Raw genomic sequence first — 25,425 nt, forward strand, 5'->3', positions numbered from 1 at the left:
AGGATCTCAAGAAGGTGGCGGCCAGGGGCCAGTGTGGCGGCCAGGGGCCAGTGTGGGGGCCAGGGGCCAGTGTGGCGGCCAGGGGCCAGTGTGGGGGCCAGGGGCCAGTGTGGCGGCCAGGGGCCAGTGTGGGGGCCAGGGGCCAGAGTGGCGGCCAGGGGCCAGTGTGGCGGCCAGGGGCCAGTGTGGGGGCCAGGGGCCAGAGTGGCGGCCAGGGGCCAGTGTGGGGGCCAGGGGCCAGAGTGGCGGCCAGGGGCCAGTGTGGCGGTCAGCATTGGCCCGATCACGAGTAAAACGCAGGCGGTGCAACTGCCGACAGATGAGCAAAAGGCAATGCCGGAGGCGCCTTAGGATATCCTGGAATGTGGTTGCTCACATCTGCCAGCTTCTCCATGAGGACCTGCGTCCGCAAGGACCTGGAGGCAATCGAAGCCAGTGGCATTAAAGGTCACCGCCACTCTAAACTTCTTTACCAGTGGCCCCTTCCAGAGCTCCACTGGGGACCTGTGCAGCATCCCCTGGTCAGAGACTCACGAGTGCATTCGAGAGGTGACAGATGCCCTGCTCAGGAGAGCACATCAATTTGTCCAATCCCACCTGGATCCCGAAAGAGTGCTGGGCTTTACAGCAATCCTAGGTTTCCCAGAAGTTCACGGGGTTATTGACTGCACACATGTGGCCTTGAGATTTCCCTGGTATCAGCCAGGTACATTCAACAATAGGAAAGGTTTCCGCCATTTGAACGTGCGGCTGATATGTGATCACAGAAGACAAATCCTGCATGTTTGTGCTCAGTTCCCAGGGAGCACTCACAACACCTACACTCTGAGCCACTCGCAGGTGCCCCAGGTTTTTGAAGGACCTTGGCGATGGCAGACTGGCTCCTTGTGAACAAGGCTTATCCCCAGAAGACCTGGCTGATGGGGCCAGTTTGCCATTCACAGAGACCCACTGAGGAGGACCATAATGCCACACAAGCCTCCACAGGGTCCACCACCGAGCAGACAATAGGCCTCCTAATGATGAGGTTTAGATGTTTGGACTGCTCAGGTGGGGCTTCCCAATGCCCCCTACAGTGTATGCCCTGGATCATCAGGGTCTGCTTCACCCTGCACAACTTCATGTTTACATGGGGGGTGTCTTAGCAGAGGGAGGAATGGGGGAGTGAGATGCCTCCTCCAGCAAGGAGGACAGCGAAGGGGATGGTGATGACCAGGGCCAGGGTGTCACAGAGCTACATGCAAAGGCCATTGCAAGGGTATGATGTGGCAGAGAGGCCTGTGACAATCTGATAGATAAGAGATTCAAGGCAGACTAAGCTGCAATGTATTTCCTTTACTATTTGGTTTTCTATCCTCTGCTGGCTAGCAGGTCACAGCCCCTTTTTGGTAACAGACCTTATACTTTGCTCTCATGTACCTTAAATTATGATAGCTGAATTAAACTGCACTACTTAACATCTGCCCGGCTGGTGGTTTGATCCTTTGCACGTGACAAACTGTGCTGATATACAGAGCCCTGGGGCTAAATGCACACATTAGAACCTGTACAGCACTCTGTCCTCCGGCAATCTCAGGCACCTGAAAGTCCAAACGTATGGCAACTTGGAAGCAATATCAAATGTTATTGCAGCAGGGGCTGCACTCATACCCTCACACCTGCTCCCAATGGGAGCGTTTATTCATTCATGGGATGTGGGCCCATTTAGACCAACATTTATTGCCCATCCCTAATTGCCCTCACTCAGAGGGCATTTAAGAGTCAACCACATTGCTGTGGGTCTGGAGTCACATATAGGTTAGGACAGCAGATTTCCTTCCCAAATAAGAACATAAGAACTAGGAACAGGAGTCGGCAATTCAGCCCCTCGAGCCTGCCCCGCCATTCAATACGATCATGGCTGATCTCATTTCGGCCTCAACTCCATTTTCCCACCCTCTCCCCATAACCTTTCAACCCGTCACTAATTAAAAATCTGTCTATCTCCTCCTTAAATTTATTCAGCGTCCCGGCATCCACTGCGCTCTGAGTTAGTGAATTCCACAGATTCACGACCCTTTGAGAAAAGTAGGCATTAGTGAACCAGGTGGGTTTTTATACAATGGTTTTGTGGTCATCATCAGACTTTTAACTCCATATTTTTTATTGAATTCAAATTTCACCATCTGCCATGTTGGGATTCAAACCCAGGCCCCCAGAGAGTTACCCTGGGTCTCGGGATTACTAGTCCAGTGACAATACCGCTAAGCAAGCCACTGTTTCTCTACATTGCAGATAGTTCTTCACGTGAAACCCAGGCAGGTGGTGGGCACACTGGGAGGAGCAGCATGAGAACACCCAAGAGATCACTCTTCCATACAGATTGATCAGGGCAGATCACATTCCTGCCTCCCCAATCGCCACCCACCCATAGTAACCCTATGTCCCTTGACACCTTTATCATGGCAAAAAGTTTTGAGGTTACTCTGGAGTCCACTCACTGACAGTACCTCACCTGCACTATGGGTTGTTGAGTAGCAACCACTCCGGACCCTCCAACTGCAGAGACACCTACAAGTCCCAGTCCTAGATGACCTCAGCATTAGTGTGAGACTGTGATCTGTCATTCTGGACACCCCAGCCAAGTAAAATTCCTTTCCTACATGAACCCTGCAGAGGCCTGTTAGAGTTGCTGATGCTTCACTTGGATAGCCTCACAGTCCCATTCTACTCTCTCTTACCTCATGGAATAATACCCCGGTCCTTCAATGAGGTCAAGGGCACTTTGGTTGCAGTCCCTTTATGTGAAGGTTACTGTAACCCTTGATAAGGAGATGAGCAGGCCAAATAAATCTCAATGTGAGGTCTGACAAAGGCTTCAGTTAACTGCACACACACATCTTTAATCCTACACTCAATCCCTTTTGCAGTCAAGGCTAACTTGCCCGTTGCCTCCTTATTTGCAGCCGTCACCTACATGTTAGTTCAAAATGACAAATCACCAAGGACAGCCAGTAATGACTGGATGAGCCCACCAGCTTTCTCCAAATATCTAGGGAAGCCTCTGGTTTTCTATTGTTAAGACAGTGTAGAGCTTCACTCTTTCAACCCTGAAACTGCACGTACAGTGCTTCTTGCTGCTCACATAGCCTGTTTAACTCTCCTTGAGTATCCCTTGCATCCACCCACATCTCACATCAGGGCAACGGCAGCAGCAGGAGACACGATGACCTCACTGAACACTCCGCACAGACATCATTCTCAGAGCTCAAACATGGTGAGCTGCAAGAAATGGGTTACATGATGCGTGGCCAGGCCACACATTCACAATGATGGCCAGTGCTTAATCACACACATGTCGGATTATTGAGTAATTATGTTGATAATGTGAAAGAAGTGAATCGATAGGAGTTCATTATCAGACTCTGATGGGGGAACCAAACACACCCTTAAATATCCGCGACCATTGAAGCAATTAGTAATAAGATGGAATCTAGGACACATCCATCGAGTGCAAGTGAACATAAATTTACAAGTGCCAAAGTATATACGATGGTTGTACACCTGTGCCACCCGTGTGCCTTCAAAACGTCTTTATCTTTCCTCTCCTATCACTATGTCTAGTTGCAGCCCCAACATCCACAGCTGAGGTGGAGGCAGCCTGCTGACCGCTGTGCCCTCTTTACTGCGATAACTTTGACAGGCGTCCTCTGGTGGCCCAAGGCCTAGAGGCCCCAGCCTGCTAAGAGTCTCCTACTCAGGTGTAGGAGCACCCTCCTTGGCCTGGCTGCTGGATGTGATGAGGTCACTGGCAGAGGGGAGGTGGCGTGGCAGGGAACCCTTGGAGTATCCTGGGCTGAAGCCCCAGGGATGCCTGGCTGGCACTCCTCCTCCCTATGGTGCCCAATGGCACCTCCCTGGCTCCTTGAGGGAAAGAAGCACCTGGAGGGAGTTTAAGGTTCCTCGTCCCCCTCTTTAATAGTCATTTCTGCACTAGGCCCATGGATGGAAAGATGGGGTGCAGCTCCAGTCACATACTGGCAGACACCGTGTGTTCTGCTGGGCCTGGGTCTCCAAGGCGGCCGCCACCCTTTCCATGGAGGCAGCCAAGAGCTCACATGCTGGATTCACAACAGCAGACACAACATGGACGGACTCCTCCAGCCTTCGGTCCAGTCTGTGACAGTCTCTAGCATCTCTGCCTGATGTTCCTCTGCCTATCTCTACATCTCCATCAGGTTTCTTAGGGCTGAGTCCAGAGGCTCATCACCTACATGGGGCTGGGCAGGGGCCTGGTCTCCAGCAGTCCTCCGAATGTCAGAGACCTTGGCTGTCATTGGCTCTGCCAGGTGTGGACCTGTGTCTGGGAGATGCTCACCAGATTGTGACCTCGAACCTACTCTAGATGGTGCACCCACTGAGGTGAATGTCTCTGCCTGGTGGAGGCTGCAGTTGAAGGCCTGATGGTGCATCATCTGAGGTTTCTGAGGGATCCCTCTCAGAGCTGGGTTAGAGCTGGGGCTGGGGCTGGTCTCCATTGTGGGCCTCCCCCTTTTCTGGCTGGTACCTGGAATGGAGAAAAGAAAGGTTTAGTAGATGCCTAAGCAGGCTCCTTAATTAAAGCAATCTGCTACTCTGTGGGCACATCTGACAATTCCTCAGGACACTTCCTGGGGGAGTCCTACCTCATCTTCAGCACAGGCATGGTCCTGCTCTTCCCTGGATAACCCGCTGGCCTCCTCCTCAAAATAGACAAGGACACGAATGTCCACAATGCCACCTCTGGTCTTGGCCCACTCTCTCCTGTTGTGTGTGTTCTTGTCCTGCAGAAAGACAGTTGCCATAGATCCAAATGGTTGCATGAGCAGTTTAGGAGCATGCCTATCTATGCCAGCTCCTGACTCCTCCCCAGCGATTAACAAGCAGGATGTCCTGCGACTGATTGAACATTGAGAGCGTGAAGCGGCTGGCGCACATTCAGTGCACACGTCCCATCTGTTGGGTCCTGCGACCCAAACTCCTGTCTGACATCCCCGCGTGCTCGCACATTCACACTGCCTGGATAGGAAGATAGGAAAATAGGAACATAGGAGCAGGAGTAGGCCATTCAGATGCCTTTCTGGAGTGTCACTTTGCAGTGAGTAGACTCTGCCACTTATCCTGGTGGAGCGTATCAGATGGTTCATCCTTTCTCTGCACTGCTGGGGAGTTCTCCTGTGTGCCCCATGGGTACTGACCTCCACTGCGACCTCCTCCTAGGCCACCGTGGTCAGGCTGGAGGGCCTCATGCTGGGAAACAGCACCTCCTGTCTCTCCTGGGCAGCCTGAAAGGGAAGCTGCCCAGAGGCTTAGCTGAACCAATGGGGCCACACATTGGGCGGAATTTTATGAGGCAGAATTTTACAGACCCACCGAAGTCAAAAGACCTTTGAACGGCTCGCCGCGTTTTACAGCCCCACCCCCGCCGTGACGGGGCCATAAAATCCCGCCCATTGTCTTCCCTGTGACATCCTGGTCCCGGCAGAATCTGGAATGACAGCCATACCTGGTCCTGACCTCCACCTTCTCATGAATGGCTGCCTGAGTGTCCTTTAAATATGGTGCCTGGAGCTGTGACCCCCATGAGGTCACTGCAGGGGTGGTGACCTCACTCTCCCTTCCGCGCCCGCCACCAAACCGAAACTCCGGAACGGAAGATTCCGGCCACAGTCTTTAAATCTCTCCAAGTCTCATCTCTCTTACTCTGAAGCCTCCTCCACTCCGACAACCCTGTGCTCCTTCTCTGCTGTCATCTGACTTTGGTCTCTTCTGCATTCTCTTTCCACAAAGTTCCCCCCAACCCCCCCGCCGCACCAACTTTCATCGCACCATTAGCAAGGATACTTTTAGCCACTAAGGTCCTACTCTCTGAAGCTCACAGCCAAATCCGCTCTCCTCCTTTGGAGCCAACTCTTTGGTGAAGCACCTCGTCATCTCTCCTAATCCTTCCTTGAGTTGAACCGCCTTCCATTTCCTCTTGCCGCTGCAAAATGCCTTGGAGTGTTTTTGGTACAAACTGTACTATGATTATACAGGAAGTTTACTCTGTAAATCAGCACCTGAAGTTATTTGTTCCCTCCCAAAACAAATGACTTGATTAATATGTGTTGTGCTTGCAGGAGTAGAGACTGGGTCATGACTCTGCATTATTTATGAGGACTCTGATTTGTGAAGGTATTATTTATCAAATTGGAGAAAACAATGTTTAAAAATTGATTGCAGTATATTTCATGAGCTGACAAGGTAAATTGCCAGTTTCTAGTAGAGTTGAGCTTACACAGTTTCATCAGCAGTCGGTACCAACAAGCCTGGGCTTTAAAAAAGCATTCAAAGTCAAAACCGCAGGGATTATTGTTCTAACAATTACATCGAGCATACAGCACTGTAACAGGCCATTTAGCCTTAACTGGTCTAATTCGAAGTTCCTGCTCCTATCTCTCTTCATTTAACTCCATGAACATATCCTCCCAATAACAGGAGATGGGAGCAGCAGCCTTTCCCTGTACAATCCCGATTTACCGTCCGCAAGACGTTGCACCTTTCCCAGGGAACAAAAGTGGAAATTAGCTGCAATTATTACATGTCTGGAGTCGATTTTAACTCCCAGTGGGAAATCTCAGGGGTTAGTGGGGTCTGTCATCACCTCGGCCTCCCAATCCTATGGTGAAGAGGGTTCCCAATGACTTGGAGACTGCGGCTTCATTTAAATCCAGAAGGCCCTCTGCTTGCTGCCAAAGAGCTTTGCTGGTGGACTTCACCAGGTTGAGGCCTCAAAATAGGGCTCGTTCCAGATATCAGCAAGGTCAATGACTGTAGGATTGATGGTGGGGGGGGGAAGGTCGCCATTGCAAAGGGTGGGATCCCTGGGATACCAACCCTCCAGATTAGTCCCGCTCCTCAGTCAGCCCAGGAAATATTCGGCAGGCGCTTTTGCCAGTTTCAGTTCAACCAGCCACACATCTGCTTGGAACCTGCACTGCACAATTTTGGCCTAAAATACCAATTGGTTAGGACGCCAATTTCCATATTGAAAGGGCCCTATTGACTGAAGGGGTCGAGCATTTTGAGCACCTGACAGTAGGCCGCAGGCAAAATAGAGCTGGCCACATCACTGGTGTGAGCAGGGTGGTAAGGCCACTGACCTCCTTGGAGGCCATTTAAAGGCAGGCGATGGTTGTCAAAAATCAGCCCCAGTTCATTCCCTACCCATTGGAACAGGCAGCAAGTGAACAAGTAACAGCTTCCAAAAGTCAAGGCAGCCCATGGATCCCTGTCAGCAAGAAACTAGGTGTGGAGAAAGGGGTTTCAGGAAGATCTCACAGGAAGCTACAACTGGGAAGGCCGAGTTAAAGCATTGCATGTAGGCCTTGGTGGAACACCCCCATTCCTCCTGACCCCATAAAGAAAAGGAAAGAGAAAACAATCTTTCAGGCATCGTCGCACCCCAATCCTCTTCCGGCTTTGTTCAGCCTGGTGCCAGGGTTCTGATCACTGTCCAGCAACCACTGCTGGAATGTGCCTGTGACTGGATCGCAGGTGAGGACAGGGTTGAACTCAGCCAGCAGGGATATATTTATGCCTATATTTGTTGTCTAGACTAGCATGGGGAGGTGGTGGCGTAGTGGTATTGTCACTGGACTGGTAATCCAGAGACCCCAGGGTAATGCTCTGGGGACCTGGGTTTAAATCCCATCACAGCAGATAATGGAATTTGAGTTTAGTAAAAATCTGGGACCATGCTGTTCTCCGTAATGTCACATTTCCTACATTACAAAGGTGGCTGCCATTCAGAAGTATTTAAATGGCTATAAAACAATTTGGGGCATCCTGAGGATGTGAAAGGTGCTATATAGATGCAAGTCCTTCCTTTCTGTTTTTGTTGTTGTACCATATGCTCTAGAATGTTACCTTTTAGAGTAGGGTCACAGAGTATTAAACCATTGAGTAATTGGCTCGCCGTTACTCTCATTGCCTTTCCTCTTTGCTGTGTTTCCACAGAAGCCTTCGCCTGGGCCCCTGTATGTAAGATGCCAATATAATTAAATGATACTTACAATTTCTTCAATCGTCTAAGCGATTCTCCTTGCCTAGAGTCCCTGGCAGGACCAACTTATGCCTGTTAAAAAACTAGTCCACCACATGCTCACTTGGTGTATCAATCCTCACTCCTTACTCTGTCTGAAGCTGGGGAAGTATGTACTTCCGCCATAGGGAACCCCCATCACTCTGGTTCCACTCCTAGGATCAACCCCTGATAGTTTGCCCTCTGTAAGGGGCGGGAGGAGGTACTATCCCTTGTAACACCAACTGGAATCTCGTAGAAGCAGCAGGGGCCTAATGTCGCTCTGTGCCTCCTGCCAGAGCTGCAGTGGAAGACTTTTGGAACTCTGGAGGAAACCCAGGACCATTATTAAAAAAATTGTTCCCTTTTTAAATTTATTATTTCATGGGATAGGGATGTTGCTGGAAAGGCCAGCATTTGTTGCCCATCCCATATTTCGGAGAGCACTTAAGGGTCAGCCATGTTGCTATGGGACTGGAGTTACATGCAGGCCAGACAAGGTAAGGATGCAGACTTCCTTCCCTAAAGGACATTAATGAACCAGTTGGGTTTTTACAACAATTGATGATAGTTTCATGGTCATCATTACTGAAAAAAGCTTTCAATTTCAGATAATTAATTAATTAAATTTAAATTCCACCAGCTAGCACAGTGGGATTTGAACCCATATCTCTACAGCGTTAGCCTGGGCCTCTGGATTACTAATTCAGTGACATTACCACTACACCACCATTTTCCCTGAGAAGTACAGTGTGCCATCATGAATCTGATTATTGATAGACTTCCCAAAAAGTGCATGAGTAGCAGAATATCGTATCACAGGAGGAAACCTTGACACAATTTTGAACACCACACTTTACAGAGGACGTTGAGGCCTCAAAGAGACGGCAGAGGGAATTTTCATGGTACCACCAGGTGAGACATCAGTTATGCGGCGGGAGTAGAGAAGCTGGGGTTGTTCTCCTTAAGAAGCAAAGAAGGTCACAGGGAGATTTAACGGAGGTGCTCAAAATTATGAAGGGTTTTGATAGAGTAAATAAGAAGAAATTGTTTCCACTGACAGGAGGATTGTAACCAGCGGAGACAAATTTAAGATAATTGGCAAAAGAACCAGAGAGGAAATGAGCAGGATTTTTCTTTAATATAAAAAGTTGTTAAGACCTAGACAGCACTGCCTGAAAGGATGGTGGAAACAAAGGCGAGAGAGAATTGGATAAATATTTGAAAAGGAAATATGTTGCAGGGCTATGGGGAAACAGGAAGAGTGGGACTAATCGGATAGCTCTTTCAGAGGACCAGCACAGGGACGATGGGCTGAATGGTCTACAGTCTATGATTCTGCAAAGCTTCTCTCCTTAAAATTTAAAGTAGAAGAACAAAAAGCAGAGCGAGCCTTGCTTAGTGCACAGATAGCCCTTTGCATTACCTTCAGGGTGCTGGATCTTTTCAGGAGAAGGTATTGACCCTTTAAGTACTTTTTATAATCTGTTCTATCAAATCCTGTTTTCAATAAATATAATCACACATATTTTTCATTGAGAAAATCAAATGCTGCCTGAGCTGGCAAACTTGACATCACCCTCCCAGTGTGAGCGAGAAAAAGGGAACAATGCCTGAGGGTTGCTCTGATTCTGAAAACAACACACAAAACATAGCCAACGACATGATTCAGCTCTCAAAACTGATGGAGCACAGCTGAACTTCACTGTCACTGCGTATTATTAAAATCACCAGCAGCAAGTTAAAAAGCCCATCGATCATTCGATTAAAATAAATGTGTCTTCAAATATGGTTGCTAAATATTACTTTGTTAGCTTCCACCCCAGTGGAGTGAGAAACATGACGTATGCAGATCAGACCTGGTAGGAGCAGGTCTAAGCTTTACAGAGTTGTTTGGAGAAGTGGGGCACCCTTTTGGAGGGGTAGGGTACCCCTTTGGATATGGTCCCGAGACACTTTTGAGGGAGGTCAGGTGGCCTTTGGGAGAGGTAAGATGCCCTTTGGGATTGTTAAAAGTGGACATGAAAGTGTGTAAAAAGTACATAAACTCATTGGAATGGTCAAGAGAGCTGTTAAGAGAAACTGTCGAAACTGTCAAAAGCATCAAACATGGTCAAAAGCAAATGTGAAAAACATCTAACAAACTGCCAAGACATTTAAACTCATGCCCTGTAAATCTTTGAAAAAACTGTGCGGAGTGTTAAAAAAAAACCATTGCTTGCTAATTCACTTCGCTGACATAAGCCTGAGGGTTGTCATTACTAGATTTGTGCTGCTTGGCTGATTTCCATTTTCCATTGTCACAGTTTCATTGACAGCTCCACACGGTTATAGAGTCTTTGAAGTGGGAGCATAAATTCCATTTTCACATGGTCCATCTCTGATACTTCCCTTCCCTTCCTTGACCTCTCTGTCTCAATTTCTGATGATAGACTGTCCACCAATATCCATTACAAGCCTACCGACTCCCACAGCTACCTCGACTACAGCTCCTCACACCCCGCTTCCTGTAAGGACTCCATCACATTCTCTCAGTTCCTTCACCTCCGTCGCATCTGTTCTGATGACGCTACTTTCAAAAACAGTTCCTCTGACATGTCCCCCTTCTTCCTTAACCGAGGTTTTCCACCCACAGTCGTTGACAGGGCCCTCAACCGTGTCCGGCCCATCTCCCGCGCATCTGCCCTCATGCCTTCTCCTCCCTCCCAGAAACATGATAGGGTCCCCCTTGTCCTCACTTACCACCCCACCAGCCTCCGCATTCAAAGGATCATCCTCCGCCATTTCCGCCAACTCCAGCATGATGCCACCACCAAACACATCTTCCCTTCACCCCCCTGACGGCATTCCGTAGGGATCGTTCCCTCCGGGACACCCTGGTCCACTCCTCCATCACCCCCTACTCCTCAACCCCCACCTATGGCACCTCCCCATGCCCACGCAGAAGATGCAACACCTGCCCCTTCACTTCCTCTCTCCTCACCGTCCAAGGGCCCAAACACTCCTTTCAAGTGAAGCAGCATTTCACTTGCATTTCCCCTAACTTAGTCTACTGCATTCGTTGCTCCCAATGCGGTCTCCTCTACACTGGAGAGACCAAACGCAAACTGGGCGACCGTTTTGCAGAACACCTGCGGTCTGTCCGCAAGAAAGACCCAAACCTCCCTGTCGCTTGCCATTTTAACACTCCACCCTGTTCTCTTGCCCACATGTCTATCCTTGGCTTACTGCAATGTTCCAGTGAAGCCCAACGCAAACTGGAAGAACAGCACCTCATCTTCCGACTAGGCACTTTACAGCCTTCCGGAATGAATATTGAATTCAACAACTTTAGATCTTAAACTCCCCCTCCCCCCATCCCCACCCCATTTCTCCCCCCTCCCTTTTGTTTTTTTCAATAATTTATATAGATTTTTCTTTTCCCACCTATTTCCATTATTTTAAAATCTACAACTAACACCTTGTCAGTCTTTCCACCCCACCCCCACTACAGCTGTACCTTGAGTGTCCTGCCATCCATTCTTAATTAGCACATTTTTTTAGATAATATCACCACCTTCAACACCTCTTTGATCCTTTTGTCTGTGACATCTTTTGATTATCTGCTCCTATCACTGCTTGCTTGTCTCTACAACCAACCCCTCCCCCCGCCTCAATTTCTCTCTCCCCCCCGCCCACCTTAAACCAGCTTATATTTCACCCCTCTCCTAACTATACTCAGTTCTGTTGAAGGGTCATGAGGACTCGAAACGTCGACTCTTTTCTTCTCCGCCAATGCTGCCAGACCTGCTGAGTTTTTCCAGGTAATTCTGTTTTTGCATAAATTCCAATGCTTGTTTTTATAAGGAATTGGGTAGTTGAATGAAATGTTTGTTCTTATAAGGGATTATATAGTTGAAAGAATGTAAATATAGTGAATGGGTTTTTGTGAATGAGAGTTTTTTTTTAAATCTGCAACAGACACTTAGACTTTTATTTTATTTAACCTCAGCTTGGCTCCTGAGGTCTGCCCATGGTGGATACTGGGTGAGTTGGCATTGTGTTTGTAAGGGAAAAGGGTGGTGATGGAGGAGGGCATGAGTTTGAATGAGTTGGTACAGTTGGCATAGGGGCTATAAAGGATCATGGGGTAGAGGGGCATAGGTTGACATGGAGGGCATGAAGGGCCATCGGGGGTGGGTATGAGGGCCCATGGGGGTGGGTAGAGGGACATAGGTTAACATGGAGGGTATGAGGGGCCATCGGGAGTGGGTATGAGGGCCCATGGGGGTGGGTAGAGGGGCATAGGTTAACATGGAGGGTATGAGGGGCCATGGATAGTTTGGATAGAGGGGCATAGGTTGGCATGGAAGGTATGAGGGGCATGGGGGTGGGTGGAGGGGCATAGGTTGGCATGTTGGGTATGAGGGGCAATAGGGGTACGTAGAGGGAATGAGATGACCTGGATTGGCATGGGGAGTATGTAGAGGGGTGAGGAGTTGTGAGGGGCAAGGGCTGAAGGGCTGTTTTTGGTTTTAGTGCTTTCTTAAAATCTTTGACAAATGCCAATGCACTTCCGCCCAACCCACCTCTGCACCCAGCAGCCTTCACACTCATTCCAGGGGTCACCCGCCCTGACTCCCAGAGAACCCTGTCACCCCGGAACGAAAGTCCCAACTTTCGGGGCACTTTCACCCGGGATCAGGTTTGCGGAGTTGGGAAATGTCCAGACTCCGCGCTCCCGACCTGGGAATAAAAAGTTAGTGCCATACAATTCTAACTATAATCAGATGGAACTTTTTTCCATAAATAAATCAGCCATGAATTAACCCTTGCCATTTACCTCACTAAGACCTACATATAATGGGATCTGCATGTAACGAGCGCAATAATACCACGCATAGTGTGCGTAAATAACACAAAGCTGCATAATCTCCATCCCACACCTTCCCTTAATCTTACACATGAAATGATGCAGTCATGAGGGGCTGCATTACTTTCCCATTTAAAGGTTGAATCAGCATTCGTAAAAGTGGAAAACGTAGGGACAGGTAATGAATCATATGTGACGCACTTCTGTTTTTAGAATCTCAACAACAGTCTTGTTTGAATGTTGTAAACACTATAGTTAGCTGTGGAAGCTCAGGAGGTCAAAACCAGATCACTAATGTATGCAAAACACAGGCAAGCAATGCATTGTGATTTCAATGCATCCATCTCCGTGCCTCAACCAAATCACATATAAAGCCAAAAAACTGCATTTTAAAGGAACTTAATTGCCCTTGGAAGATTTTGAAGAATCTTTTAGACTGTTAATAAACCTAATTGTTTATAATTCAATAAAATGACACCATTTATGTCACAAACATGCAAAAACATAACTGCATTATCAAAATGTCATTGTTTTGCTGCATGATGATCTATCTGTAAAATCTGTGATTCAGTGGCACATTTACTTTTACCTACCCTTATAATAAATAATGGTGACTTACTGTCATATAGCCATGTTTGTCCCTAGATCTTTGGATTCATCCCCTCCACAACTGAGCAATGGAAGTTCTAACCCAAAATCGCCAGTTTTCCTTTAAAACCTATGCAAAGTTTCTCTGTTTGATCAGAGATTCTTCAAACACAACAGGCAATCAATTGAACTAATTACAGTCCATTAGCGGGCCTTAGGATGAAGTGTGTTTATATAGAGGAACTCACAGGGATCGGTGCTGGGACCCTTGTTGTTTGTAGTGTACATTAAATATTTAGATGTGGATATAGAGGGTCTGATCAGTAAGTTCGCAGGTGACACGAAAATTGGTGGTGTCGTAAATGGTGAGGAGGAAAGTCTTAGATTGCAGGACGATATAGATGGGCTGGTAAAATGGGCAGAGCAGTGGCAAATGGAATTTAAGCCTGAGAAGTTTGAGGTGATGCACTTTGGGAGGACTAACACGGCAAGGGAATACACAATGAATGGTAGGACCCTAGGAAGTACAGAGGATCAGAGGGACCTTGATGTACATGTCCATAGATCCCTGAAGGCAGCAGAACAGGTAGATAAGGTGGTTAGGAAGCCATATGGGATGCTTGACTTTATTAGCTGAGGCATAGAATATAAGAGAAGGGAGGTTATGTTGGAGCTGTTTAAAACACTAGTTAGGCCACACCTGGAGTAGCTTGTGCAGTTCTGGTCGCCACACTATAGGAAGGATGTGATTGCACTGGAGAGGGTGCAGAGGAGATTCACCAGGATGTTGCCTGGGCTGGAGCATTTCAGCTATGAAGAGAGACTGGATAGGCTGGGGTTGTTTTCCTTAGAGCAGAGAAGGCTGAAGGGGAACCTGATAGAGGTATATAAAATTATGAAGGGCTCTTAGTGGAGGTGTCAATAGCCGGGGGCATTTAAGGTAAGGGACAGGACGTTGAGAGGGGATTCTCAAGAAAGAAAGAGTCTAAAACATGGCTTACTGATGTCAGTGATTCATAATCATTTACATCATACATTAGCATATCACATCTGTTAATCCTTTATACTACACCTCCTACCCAAGCATACTACCCAATTTTCAACAACAGTATGAAACTATGGCTGAGACTTTCCATACCTGTCGGTGTCGGGCGTGTTCGGTGGCATGAGCAGACAATATGGCGTGATTGGTTTCACCAACAGCATGAAACCAGTTTGTGGTTGTCCGCTCAGCCCACCGATGACGGGCCACGTTTACCAGCATTGGATGTCGGGAACCTCACTGCTTGTCATTATAAGGCCAGCCCACCGGAATCGTCCCCCCCTCCACTGGATGGTCCACCCACGTTGGCGGGAAAGCACGCTGACGTGTTTCACAACAGCACATAAGTGACATGCACCCGGTGAGCTGCACTTCACGCGGGACTTTGAGGTTTGTTTGCCTACCTTGCTTCGGGCAACACTCGTGGTCATCAGCACCAAGCTTCACAGACAGAACCACATCACTTTTACAGGGGCTCACGGGCAGGTCTCTACCTACCAGGTCAGCCACATGTGGGTGGATTTTCAATGCTAATCAGCCAATCAGATTGGTCGGCAGCAATCTGAGGCAGGGCTTCTTCCTGAGTGAGGGCCGGAAGTCCCGCCTCCAGCCAATAAACACTTATCGGGGTGTTAAATGGCTACAGGACAGGCAGCATTGGGCAGGGATGTTTTCTCTATCACCTCCTCAGATGGCAAGATAGGGAACTCTGCCATCCTAGAAATCCTGGCCCTTATTGTATAGAGAGGCTCCCTCTGTGACAATGGCCGACCCACCCCCCAACCATGGCGCTGACCCTGGAAGGTGTTCCCAACACCCTCCTCCTCCCCCCCACCACCCCCACTCCAAATCAGGGGGGCCTCCCTGCCTGACCCCAGCATGGTAAATAAAATAAACTTACCCTGCCTTGAAGGGCACCTTACCTGGGGCGGGGGGATGCAGGGGGAGTCTCTCTGCTGCTTGCTACGTCCTCAGCAGCAGCCAGCTCTGTTGATGGCTCTGCGAAGGCTGCTGAGACAGCCAATGTCCTCTGCTTGGGCCAACAGCTGTGAGAGGCGGAGCGCCATCCTCAATTGGACGGAAGCCCTGACCGCGACCTCTTCATTTTCTGCCACTGGTTAAATGCTACCCAGGGTCCCGCTGCCTGATGCACGGGGTCAAGTCTCGCTTTTGGTGCCAGTGGCTGATCTAGTTAAAGAGTCATAGAGGTCGACAGCACAGAAAAAGGCCCTTCGGCCCATCGAGTCTTAGCCGGTGAAACAAGTACCTAACTATTCTAATCCCATTTTCCAGCACTAGCCTTGTATGCCATGGCATTGCAAGTGCACATCCAAATACTTCTTAAATGTTATGAGTGTTTCTGCCTCTATCACCATTTCATGGAATTCCCATCTTCCCATCAGAATTGATGGATTCCCATCACCATCTGGGTGAAAAAATTATTCCTCACATCCCCTCTAAACCTCCTGCTCCTTACCTTAAATCTATGCCCCCTGGTTATTGATCCCTCCACCAAAGGGGAAAAGTTCCCCCCTGTCTACCCTTTCTATGCCCCTCATAATTTTATACACCTCAATCATGTCCCCCCTCAATCTCCTCTGCTCCAAGGAAAATAACCCAAGTCTATCCAATCTCTCCTCATAACTAAAACTCTCTAGCCCAGGCAACATCCCAGTAAATCTCTTCTGCACTCTCTCTGGTGCAATCACATCCTTCCTATAGTGTGGATTCCAGAACTGCACGCAATACTCTAGCTGTGGCCTAACCAATGTTTTATACAGTTCCAGCATAACCTCCCTGCTCTTATATTCTATGCCTCGGCTAATAAAGGCAAATATCCCATATGCCTTCTTAACCACCTTATCTACCTGTCCCGCTACCTCAAGGGACCGATGAACATGCATACCAAGGTCCCTCTGATCCTCGGTACTTTCCAGGGTCCTACCATTCACCATGTATTCCCATGCCTTGTTTGTCCTGCCCAAGTGCATCACCTCACACTTATTTGGATTAGATTCCATTTGCCACTGATCAGCCCATCTGACCAGCCCATTTATATCCTCCTGTAATCTAAGGCTATCCCCCTCACTATTTACCACCCCATCAATTTTCGTGTCGTCCGTGAACTTACATTCAAGTCTAAATCATTTATATATACCACAAACAGCAAGGGACCCAACACCGATCCCTGTGGAACCCCACTGGACACAGGCTTCCAGTCACAAAAACACCCCTCAACCATCACCCTTTGCTTCCTGCCACTCAGTTCTGGATCCAATTTGCCAAATTGCCTTGGATCCCATGGGCTCTTACCTTCATTAGCAGTCTCCCATGCAGGACCTTATCAAAAGCCTTGCTGAAGTCCAAGTAGACTACTCAAATGCATTGCCCTCATCAACACACCTGGTCACCTCTTCAAAAAATTCAATCAAATTGGTCAGACATGACCTCCCCTTAACAAAACCATGCTGACTGTCCTTGATTAATCCCTGCCTCTCCAAGTGTAGATTAATTCTGTCCCTCAGAATTGCTTCCAATAGTTTCCCCACCACTGAGGTTAGACTGACTGGCCTGTCGTTCCCTGGTTTATCCCTTCCTCCCTTCTTGAATAACGGTACCACATTGGCTGTCCTCCAGTCCTCTGGCACCTCTCCTGTGGCCGTAGAGGTATTGAAAATTATTGCCAGCGCCCCTGCTATCTCCTCCCTTGCCTCACTCAACAGCCTGGGATACATTTCATCCGGGCCTGGAGATTTATCTACTTTTAAGCCTGCCAGACCACTTAGAACCTCCTCCCTTTCTATGCTAATTTATTTAATTATATCACAGTCCTTCTGCCTGATTTCCATACCCACGTCGTCCCTCTCACTTGTGAACACCGACACAAAGTATTCATTTAGAACCCTACCTACATCTTCCGGCTCCACACACAAATTACCACTATGGTCCTTAATGGGCCCTACTCTTTCCTTAGTTATCCTCTTACGCTTAATGTACTTGTAAAATAACTTTGGATTTTCCTTTATTTTGCCTGCCAATGTTTTTTCATGCCCCCTTTTTGCTCTCCTAATTTGAATTTTAAGTTCCCCCCTACACATTCCATACTCCTCTAGGGCTTCTGCTGTTTTGAGCCCTTGGTATCTGCCATAAGCCTCCCTTTTTCTCTTTATCTAATCCTGTATATCCCTCGACATTCAGTGTTCCCTGGATTTGTTGACCCCACCCTTTGTCTTTACTGGAATATGTTGGCCCTGTACTCTCCCTATTTCCTTCTTGAATGAGTCCCACTGCTCTGACGCAGATTTACCTAATAGTAGCTGCTCCTGGTCCATTTTGGCCAAATCATATCTGATCTTATTAAAATCGGTCTTCCCCCAATTTAGGACTCTGATTTCTGGTCCATCCTTGTCCTTTTCCATAACAACCTTGAATCTAATGGAGTTATGATCACTATCTGCAAAATGCTCCCCCACTGATACCTCTACCACTTGCCTGGCTTCATTCCCTAAAATTAAGTCCAGGGCCTTCTCTTGTAGGAGTTTCTACATACTGGCTTAAAAAGCTCTCCTGGATGCATTTTAAGAATTCCGTTCCCTCTAAACTTATCACACTATGACTAACCCAGTTAATGTTGGGAAAGTTGAAATTCCCCACTATTACTACCCTATTATTTTTAAACTTCTCTGAAATTTACCTACATATCTGCTCTTCTATTTCTCTCTGACTGTTTGGGGGCCTATAGAACACTCCCAGCAATGTGATTGTTCCTTTTTTGTTTTTAAGTTTTATCCATATGGCTTCATTTGAGGAGCCTTCTAAGATGTCATCCCTCCTTACTGCTATAATTAATTCCTTTATCAATATTACAATATCCCCTCCCCTTTTACCTCCTTCCCTGTCTCATCTGAAGACCCTATATCCTGGAATATTGAGCTGCCAATCCTGCCCCTCTCTCAACCATGTCTCTGGGACAGCAATGACATCATACTTCCATGTGTTAATTTGTGCCCTCAACTCATCTGCCTTATGCATCAGACTCCTTGCATTAAAATAAATACCATCCAACCTTGCCAAACTCCCTTGTGCCTTAACTGGCTTATAATTTCTATGCCTTCCAGACTCACTTGCTCTCTCTTCTAATTTTGGCTGTGCATCTACCCCTGCTGAACCTCCTCTCAGGGTCCCATCCCCCTGCCAAGTTAGTTTAAACCCTCCCCAACAGCACTAGCAAACCTCCCCATAAGGATGTTGGTCCCATTCTGGTTCAGGTGCAACCCATCTGCCTTGCACAGGTCCCACCGCCCCCAGAAACGGTCCCAATGTCCCAGAAATCTAAAGCCCTCCCTCCTGCACCATCTCTCCAGCCACGCATTCATCTGGACTAACCTCCTATTTCTATACTCACTAGCACGTGGCACTGGAAGTAATCCAGAGATTACTACCTTTGAGGTCCTGTTTTTTAATCTGCTTCCTAGCTCCGTAAATTCTTCTTCCAGGACCTCATCCCTCTTTCTACCTATGTCGTTGGTACCAATATGTACCACGATCTCTGTCTGTTTGCCCTCCCCCTTTAGAATGCCCTGCAGCCATTCAGTGACATCCTTGACCCTGGTACCAGGGAGGCAACATACCATCCTGGAGTCACGTCTACGGCTGCAGAAACACCTGTCTGTTCCCCTTACTATCGAGTCTCCTACCACTATTGCTCTTCCTCTCTTTTTCCTTCCCCCCTGTGCAGCTGAGCTACTCACAGTGCCATGAGCGTGGCTGCACTCCCCAGAGGAACCGTCACTCTCACCATTTTCCAACACAGAGAAACGGCTCTCGAGCGAGATGCACCCTGGGGATTTTCTGACTACCTGCTTGACACCTTTATCTGACTGATGGTCAACCATTCCCTCTCTGTCTGCACTTCCGTAAACTGTGGGGTGACCATGAGTAAAAAACTTGCTATCCACAAAACTCTCACCCTCGCGGATGCACCTCAGCGCCTCCAGCTGCTGCTCAAGCTCCAAAACTTGGAGCTCAAGTAGCTGCAGCGGGTGGTGCTTCCTGGTCTACTTATCTTTGGATTAAATTCCGGCCATAGCAATCTAATCAAAGGGTTCAACTGTTGTACATACAGAAAAATAAAGGTCATTCAAAATGTTTGGGACACTAACCTGCATGACTGCAATGCCTCAAGGATCAATGGCTTTATCTTGTCTTTGCCTTTCACATATGTCATTATTCTAATGGGCGCTGCATTTACCTATGTAAAACACTCTGAGGTGTCTCAACATTCATTCAAAGTTGTGGGGGGGGTGTCAATAAAGTAAATAAGGAGAAACTGTTTCAACTGGCAAATGGGTTGATGACAGATTTCAGATAATTGGCACAAGGACCAGAAGGGGAATGTGGAGAAGTTCCTTACGCAGTGAGTTGTTATGTTCTGCAATGCACAGCCTCAAGGGATGGTAGCAGCAGATTCAGTAGCAACTTTCGCCTCTTGGCTAAGATCAAGTGTAGTATCTGTTCTTATCAGTTTAAAGGGGAGAAACCTTGATCACGAAGGAGGTTCGCCCATCGCTTCTCGGCCTTTTGGCTAAGATCAAGTGTTGCAGGAGCGACACCATGGTCCTGCCATGGCAAGGTCGGGATGGAAGGGCGAAAACCAATCGCAATCCGAATTCATACCGTGGGTTACCTATCACCGTCCGAGTCACGGTGAACCACAGCGACGAAGGAGGATCACCTATGGATCGGGGCTTCTTCACCAGGAGGATCCTGTTGAAGGCGTGCGGCTTCCAAGCTACGGAGATCTTCACCCTGCACGACTCCCGCAAAGGTGGTTATTTTGACGTGACGTTCAAGCAAGTGGCAGACTGCGTCCGGCTCCTGAGGGTGTTCGAGGAGAAGAGAGACCTGCCGGAGATGAAGATCCTGACGGCGGAGCCGCACTTTTCTCTGCCGTTGCAACGGGAACGTGAGGTGATGGTGCATGTGTACAACCCCTTCGTCCCTGTCGCCGACGTGGTCACCTTCCTCACCAGGTACTTCGATAAGGTGGGGAGCGGCACTGAGATTCGAGACGACTTGGGGATCTGGACAGGCAAACGCCTGTTTAAGGTCACGCTAAAGACCGATGGTAAGGGAGCCATTTTCCACCCTCCTTCCAGTTTCGCAATCGGGGGAAACCGTGGCTACCTGGTCTACGCTGGGCAACCCAAGCATTGCCGCTCATGCGGCAAGGCTGGTCATGTGGCGGCCAACTGCAGCGCCTCCCTCTGCAAGATCTGCAAACAGGAAGGGCACCAGACAAAAGACTGCAAACAGGCCAAGTGCTGCAACCTGTGTGGCGAGGCAAGTCACCTCTACAGGACCTGCCCCAAACGCTGCCGTACTTACGCACAGGCAGCCAAAGCCGACCAGGGGGAAGCAGAAGAAATGTTCCGTGTCACTCCAACCACCAAGGCCCCCAGGGAGCTCAACGGGACAAAGGAGGACACAGAGAGAGACAAGGTGGAGAAAGAGATTGAGGCAACAGAGAGCCAATCAACAGCACTACCCCCTGAACCTTCCAGTCCTCAGGACAGCGAATCAATGGAGGAGGAGGCAGCAGTGGAAAAGCAGCAGGGGGAGTGGCGGACGGTGAAGAACAAGAAAAGTAAGAGGGAGCGAAGAAGAAGCAAAGGCGTTTCCCAGAGAAGCGGCAAGAGGCGTCTCCCTTCCGACACGGATGACAAGGGCAGCAGCTCTTCGGATGAGGAAGTGCCAGAGCGGCACCGACAGAAGAGGCGGCAAAGCTCCAGGGCGTTGGAGGACGAGACACCCGAGCTCCAGAAAATTGGAGACAACAAGGAGACCAGCGCACCCCAACTTGGCCTGCAACCTGAGGAGGCCAGTGCACCACAGCCCCTGGAATCTGGGAGCAGTGAGGCAATCATCGCACCCCAGCTCCAGGAAGCCGGGAACAGCAACCCCCCAGAGGGGGTGAGTTTTGGAGAAGCTTCTCCAGCAAAGGTCATCTCAAAATCCGCTCACTACGTGAACCTCCAGATGCCACCGGAGCAGAACACGGCCAAGGAGATCTACCTCAGCCCATCCAAAGTGAAGGAATTTGAGCTCACTACGGGTATGAAGGAGCAGACTAAAGGTCTGGGACTCTCAGAGACAGTGGGTTTGGTAGGAGAATAAATGCTTTAATATGGGTTTAAAGATTGTATCCATAAATGTGCGTAGCATTAAATCTACTACGCGATGTGTTGCGACCTTGGACTACCTAGCCAAGGTCAAAGCTGACCTGTTGTTTCTGCAGGAGTGTGCGATACCGCACCTCAGCTCCTACAGGCAATGGTCACGATGGTGGTCCCACGGGCCATCGATCTGGTCGGGCGGAAACGACTCTCGTTCCTCCGGCCTGGGTATTCTGCTGCGGGGAGGCAACTTCACCGTCTCCGAGGTCAAGGAGGTGGTGGGCGGGCGACTCCTGGTAGCAGACGTAATGTACAAGAACGCTCCACTCCGGTTAATTAACGTGTACGGCCCGGCACAAGGGGCTGAGCGGCTGGAGGTTTTTCAGCAGCTCCCACTGCTGCTGGCGACCTCCAGGCCGGTCATTCTGGGCGGGGACTTCAACTGCATCATCGATGCGGCTGGACGATCCGGCAGGGCCGGAAGCAGATTGGACGCTACGTCCAGATCCCTGATGGAAACAGTTAAGGATGCCAAGCTGCACGACGTCTTCAGCAACCCTGCAGACGGAGCGCAGCGTAGATACACCTGGTCGCGGCCAGACGGGTCCATTCGTTCCAGGATAGACTTCCTGTTTGTGTCCCGTGCATTCACAGTCAGATCCACCGACGTCAAGCCGGTGTTCTTCTCTGACCACTGCCTCCTACTGGCGGACTGCCACTTGGAGGAAGACCTGAGGGTGGGCAGGGGGGCATGGAAGCTAAATGTGCAACTGCTGACCCCAGAGAACATTGAGGAGCTCAAGAGGGATTACAAAGGTTGGAGAACCGTGAAACCCCTCTTTGAGTCCCTGACACACTGGTGGGAAGTGATCAAGGGAAGCATCAAGAGGTTTTTCATCCTCAAAGGCACCCAGAAAGCTAGAAAGGAACAGAGGGAAATGTCCCGACTCCAGGAAAAGATGCAGAATCTGCTCCGGTTGCGGTCGATGGGGGTCGATGTCAAGGAGGAGCTCCAAGAGGTGAAGGGCCAGCAAGCCTCGCACTTTGCCTCGGAGGCCTCCAAGATCATCTTCCGTTCCAGAGTCCGCTCCGTGGAGCAGGATGAGACGTGCTCACGTTTCTTCTTCCAAAAGGTACACAGAGAGCGCTCTGTGATCAGCAGCCTGAAGGAAGAAGACGGCTCAGTAAAGTCATCACGGTCCGACATTCTGAGGATCAGCAAATCCTTTTATGCCGGACTGTATGACGTGAAGCCCACGGACAGCACGGCCTCCCAGTCCTTCCTGTCCTCTATCACGGAGGTCCTAGACCACAGTACGCGGGAGAGCCTAGACAAACCGCTAACTCCTGACGAACTGACTAAGGCCCTCGAGTCCTTCGAGAAGAGTAAAACCCCCGGAAGCGACGGCCTGCCGGCGGAGTTGTATTCGGCTCTGTGGGACTTGATCGGCCCAGACCTGCTAGAAGTGTACGAGAGTATGCTCCTGGCCGGCAGCATGTCAGAATCCATGAGGAAAGGCATCATCACCCTCATCTACAAGCACAAGGGGGAAAGGGAGGAAATTAGAAATTGGCGACCCATTTCACTGTTGAATGTGGACTATAAGATTCTGTCCAAGGTCATCGCCAACCGGGTCAAATCCGCTCTGGAATTGGTGATTCACCCTGACCAGACCTGCTCTGTGCCAGGCAGGAAGATCTCTGACAGCCTGGCGCTGCTCAGGGATACGATTGCCTATGTACAGGACAGGGGTGTGGATACCTGCCTCATCAGCTTGGATCAGGAGAAGGCCTTTGACAGAATATCGCACACCTACATGGGGGATGTGCTCTCCAAAATGGGGTTTGGGGAGGGAATTCGAAATTGGATCCAACTGCTCTACACTAACATCAGTAGCGCAGTCTCAATCAATGGGTGGGAAACAGATAGCTTTCCGATTAAATCTGGAGTCAGGCAGGGCTGTCCTCTCTCGCCTGTCCTTTTCGTGTGCTGCATAGAACCCTTTGCCGAGTCCATCAGGAAGGATCCGGGCATAAGAGGAGTGACGATCCCAGGCAGTGGAGGCACTCAGGTAAAAGCCTCCCTGTACATGGACGACGTCGCCGTCTTCTGCTCGGATCCGCTGTCGGTGCGCAGACTGATGCACGTCTGCGACCAGTTCGAACTGGCCTCGGGAGCCAAGGTAAATCGTGGGAAGAGCGAGGCCATGTTCTTTGGGAACTGGGCTGACCGATCCTTTGTCCCCTTCACTGTCAGGGCTGACGGCCTGAAGGTGCTGGGGATATGGTTCGGAGGGACCGGGGCATGCGTTAGAAACTGGAAGGAGCGAGTGGCTATGGTGAAAAGGAAACTGGGCATGTGGGAGCGACGCTCCCTCTCAATTGCGGGTAAGAACCTGGTCATCAGGTGTGAGGTACTCTCGCTGTTGCTGTACGTGGCGCAGGTCTGGCCCATTCCACACTCCTGCGCGATGGCGATCACTCGAGCCATCTTCCGCTTTATCTGGAGGTCGAAAATGGATCGTGTCCGCAGGGACGCGATGTACAAGCCTCTAGATAAAGGGGGAAAAAACGTGCCCAACATCGCCCTCATACTGATGGCCACCTTTGTGTGTGGCTGCATCAAGCGGTGCGTAGACCCTCAGTACGCAAACACCAAGTGTCACTACGTGCTGAGGTTCTACCTGTCCCCGGTGTTGCGAAGGATGGGTCTGGCCACGCTGCCGCGGAACGCTCCAAGTAGTTGGACCGTGCCGTACCACCTGTCCCTGGTGGAAAAATTTATGCAGAAAAACACCTTTGACCACAAGTCCATCAGGCAGTGGTCAGCACGTAACGTCCTAGAGGCCCTGAGGGATAAGGAGAGGGTGGACCCTGTGGGATGGTTCCCCGAGCAGACTGTCAAAGTCATTTGGCAGAATGCCTCATCGCCAGAACTTTCCAACAAGCACCAAGACGTAGCTTGGCTGGTGGTGAGAAAGGCCCTCCCCGTCAGATCCTTCCTACACGCCAGGAGTCTCACCCCCTCTGCACGATGCCCTCGAGGTGGCTGTGGTGGGGAAGAGACCGTTGTTCACCTCCTTGTGGATTGTGCCTTTGCAAAGAAAGTCTGGAGAGAGATGCAGTGGTTGCTGTCGAGGTTCATCCCGAGCAGTTCTGTGACACAGGACTCTGTGCTCTACGGGCTGTTCCCAGGGACACACACCGAGACAAACATCGACTGCAGCTGGAGGATCATCAACTCGGTGAAAGACGCGCTTTGGTCTGCCCGAAACTTGTTGGTCTTCCAGCACAAAGAGTTGTCCCCGACCGATTGTTGCGGACTGGCACAATCCAAAGTCCAGGACTACGTGCTGAGGGACGCACTAAAGCTTGGGGCAGCTGCCGCAAAGGCGCAATGGGGAAGGGTCGCTGTCTAAGACCTTTCTACCACAGCGCACCGAGAGACTGGGAACTGTTTAGAGCCCCTCGGGCTGTACAGATCAAAATGAAAGGCTGTAAATGATTGTAATATTGTTTGTACTGATGCACCTGGTGATACATTTTGTAAAAGTTTAACCTGGATTGTACCCTTGTAATGTTGTTTTTGAAATGGTTTTGAATGTGATTGAAGATTTTTTATGAATAAAGTATATTTTTACAATAAAAAAAAAAGCAACTTTCAAGTAGGATTTTTATAAATACTTGA

The sequence above is a fragment of the Cetorhinus maximus genome, chromosome 20 (assembly GCF_964194155.1).
Source record: "Cetorhinus maximus chromosome 20, sCetMax3.hap1.1, whole genome shotgun sequence".
NCBI classification, from domain to species: domain Eukaryota; kingdom Metazoa; phylum Chordata; class Chondrichthyes; order Lamniformes; family Cetorhinidae; genus Cetorhinus; species Cetorhinus maximus.